The sequence below is a fragment of the Lathyrus oleraceus genome, chromosome 3 (assembly GCF_024323335.1).
Source record: "Lathyrus oleraceus cultivar Zhongwan6 chromosome 3, CAAS_Psat_ZW6_1.0, whole genome shotgun sequence".
Classification (NCBI taxonomy): domain Eukaryota; kingdom Viridiplantae; phylum Streptophyta; class Magnoliopsida; order Fabales; family Fabaceae; genus Lathyrus; species Lathyrus oleraceus.
Window position 1 is genome coordinate 480,819,117 of NC_066581.1, and position 4,270 is coordinate 480,823,386.

The window sequence follows — 4,270 nt, forward strand, 5'->3', positions numbered from 1 at the left end:
TGGTTAGGTTGTGCATTATAATCCCGTTATCCTCTCTTGTTTATGCATGATACCTTGTATGAATGGTCTTATCCTTATAATCTCACGAAGAATTAACAAAACTGTTATAGCCAGTCCTCCATGAAATAACTCACTAACCACTACTCGGAGCTTTCTATCCCTAGTCCGCCAGCGTAAGTAGGATTAGGTGATGTATATAATGTTAATTCCCTATGCCACTACTCGGGGTCTCCTTTCCCTATTCAACCAGCGTAAGTAGAACAATTTCCCTAGGTCCAACACATAGGTTAAAGGTCAGTAATCCATATATGTCCAATATCAAATTAACAGAGTATCTCAAACAAAAAAGCATTAAGAATAAGCAACAACTGAATAAAATTATAATTCAAAGGATTCATATAAAGTCAAACCAACATATAGTGCCAACAAGATTGAATAAGGCTCATCATCATGCAACCTAACCTATAGGAGATTTAACTACTCATAATGAAAATTACAATACAAATTGAATAAAGAAGAATATAATATGAATTCCCTTGAAAGATTGGCCTCCAATGGCCTCTAATACTCTCAAAATCACCCTTTGATGATGTAAAATCGTGCTTCCAATGCAAGATTTTGTAACCCTTGTCAAACTGCTAAACATCCCCCTAAAAAGCACTCATAACGGGTCAGAACGCGTCAGAAAAAGCCCAGAAAAACACTCTTCGCGCACATTATATAAGCATCGTGCACACGATGTAACTTTTTCAACTATATCGCGCACGCGATGGCGCGTGTGATTATTCCAGTAGCTGCGTCAAAATTTACCCTTTTCACTAGAATTTTCACTAAGTCTCATTCTTCCATACTTGGTTATTTTTCACTCATTCTTAGGTCTTTCTTCTTCATTTTGGCTCATCTTTTGATCGTTTTTCATTGATTCTTCGCCTAATTATATGCAATGATGAACTGTCATCACTAGAGGAGAGAGACTCCAGAGATTTTTAGCTTCAGATCACCTGTGATAACCTCATGGAGGATATGTTGCACTACAAGCATGATATGAGCATGTCACCACCATCTTCTCACTATGGACAACCCAGAGGTCGAGGCCGAGGCAAATAATGACTCATCTAGGTTCTTTCTACCTTTTCCCACTTTTATCAATTAATCCTTACACTATGGCAAAAATGACTTTTAACAGCGCATCTTAGACAGCGCTTTTAAAAGAAAGCGCTGTCTAAGGGTAAAATTAAAATAGCGCGCTGAAAATGTTCCAAGAAAATAATGAAAGCGCTGTCTAAGGGGGGGTCTTAGACAGCGCTTTTAAAAAGCGCTGTCTAAGACCCCCCCTTAGACAGCGCTTTTAGAAAGCGCTTTTAAATATAGACCTTAGACAGCGCTTTTGATAAAGCGCTGTCTAAGGTCTTTAAGTTTTAAAAAAAAATTAAAACCAAAAGCGCTGTCTAAGGGGGGGTTTAGAAAGCGCTTTTGGAAAGCGCTGTCTAAGGCATACCTGAGAAAGCGCTTTCCACAAAAGCGCTGTCTAAGGTGTAATTAAAATAAAATTTCAGACTTCATTTCTATTTTCGTTCTCTGTTCTTTTGTTTTCAAGCTTCAACCAGCGGCGACAACCCTAACGGCGAAAACCAGCGGCGACAACCCTAACGGCGAACACCAGCGAACACGAATACACTTGCGGTATGTTCTTCAATCTTTCTTCATTTCTATTGTTCATGTTATTACAACTGGTTTTTCAAGTACAGTACCCACCACTTCATACATTCTGCAGCGTCATTCCCTTATGCATCATTGTGAAGCTTTAGCTTTTAAGTAGCTGATTGTTGTACTAGTTCATATACAATTTTGATTGGAGTTGTGGTGACTAAGGTAGTATCTCACCATAAGTTAGTGCTTGACAATGTTCTTCATGTGCCCTCTATCACTAGGAACCTGATATCTGTCTCCAAATTTTCTGTTGATAACAATGTTGTTTTTGAGTTTAGGGTTGACAAATTGTGTGAAATGTCAGGTTTCTAAACAAGTTCTTATTGAGGGATTCCTTGATAATAATGGCTTGCACTGCCTTCCCAAGCTCTCATTGAAGCTCTCAGGGTTCAATTGCTTAAATAAATCCTTGCCTACACAGCTTGATGCTCAAGGCTACACTGTTGTCAAACCTAGTTTAGATGAGGTTTCCTCTTGTAATTCTTTGGCTGTATGGCATCATAGATTAGGTCATGCCAATTTCAATTCTGTCAAACAAATTCTCAGAAAGTGTAATGTTTCTCTACCTAATAAACATGATTCTTTGTTGTGTAAATCTTGCAATCTAGGCAAAGCTCATAGATTACATGACCCTACTTCAACTACTGTCTATGATAATGCCTTTGATATTATTTATTCTGACTTGTGGGGTCCCTCTCCTAATCCGTCTAGTCCTGGCTATAGATATTACATTGCCTTTGTAGATGGTCACACTAGGTATACTTGGTTATACTTTCTGAAACAAAAGTCAGAAGCTCTACAATCCTTTAAGCTATTTCATGTGTTTATTCAAACTCAATTTAAGACAACTATCAAGTCAGTCCAATCTGACTATGGAGGTAAACTTAGATCTTTCTCCAAGTTCTTAGTAGACCTAAGCATAAGTCACAGGCTTACCTGCTCACATACATCTCACCAAAGTGGATATGTAGAAAGAAAACACATTCACATAGTTGAAATGAGCCTCACCCTACTTGCTCATTCATCCATTCCTGTAACCTATTGGGATCATAGTTTTTCCACTGCAGTTTATTTGATCAATAGGTTACCATCATCCATACTCACTAAGTTTGATTCACCATACCATGCTCTTTATAACAAACATCCTAGCTATCAAACCTTGAAAGTGTTTACTTTAGTTATGTATTTTCGTCTGGATTAATTGTTTACTTTAATAAGTAGGAAAACCATGGATAAAACATGGATCTGTGCCGATCGAATGACCAAAGAGTACGAGAGTGGGGTTTTGGAATTCGTTAAGTATGCTGTTCAACACGCTGAAAACCCAGACGAATGCATTGTCCTTGCTTGCGTTGTTGTTATATTGGTAAGGTTGACGCACATGGATTGAAATCGCATTTGCTGAGGCATGGAATTGATCAAAGTTATCAGTGTTGGATATTTCATGGTGAGAAAATTAACGAGAATGTTGAATCGAGTGGAAAAAGTAGTACGACCTATGCTTCATACGACAAAGACACGGAAACATACGATTGTGATCGAGTTGAAGAGATTGTAGAAGCACTGGAAGAAGATCTTCATGATTGTCCTGAAATGTTTGAGAGGATGGTAAGCGATGCAGAGAAACCGTTGTACAAAGGTTGCACTAAATTCTCAAGACTTTCTGCGGTATTAAAGTTGTACAACTTAAAGGCGGGCAATGGATGGTCGGATAAAAGTTTCACAGAGTTGTTGGCCCTTATGAGAGAAATGCTACCGGATGATAATGTTCTTCCTAATCGAACCTATGAGGCAAAAAAATGTTGTGCTCTATTGGCATGAGCTATGATAAGATACATGCTTGTCCTAACGATTGCATTTTGTTTCGTAACGAATACGCAATGTTAAATGAGTGCCCTAAATGCGGTTTGTCTCGATATAAGAAAAGATTATCTCCCGCAAAAGTCTTATGGTATTTTCCGATAATTCCGAGATTTAGGCGCATGTTTCGTAGTGAAACCGATGCAAGACATCTTACTTGGCATGCAGATGAAAGAATTATTGATGGAATGTATCGGCATCCGGCTGATTCACCACAGTGGTCGAAGATTGATAATGATTATCCTGAGTTTGGATCAGAAGCAAGAAACCTTCGATTGGCATTATCTACTGATGGAATGAACCCACATGGTCTTCAAAGTATCTCACATACCACATGGCCTGTGATTCTTATGATTTATAACCTACCTCCGTGGCTATGTATGAAGCGTAAGTACATGATGTTATCTATGTTAATCTCTGGGCCTAAACAACCAGGGAATGACATTGACGTATACTTGACACCTCTGATCGAAGATTTAAAGATTTTGTGGGAGAACGGTGTGGAGGTTTATGATGGATATAGGAAAGAAAGTTTCAATTTGAGGGCGATGTTGTTTGGCACAATTAATGATTTTCCAGCATACGGGAATCTATCTGGGTATAGCATTAAAGGTCAACGTGCGTGTCCTGTTTGTGAAGACGGAACCGATACGATTCGATTGGAACTTTGCCAGAAGAATGTGTTTCTCGGTCATCGTAG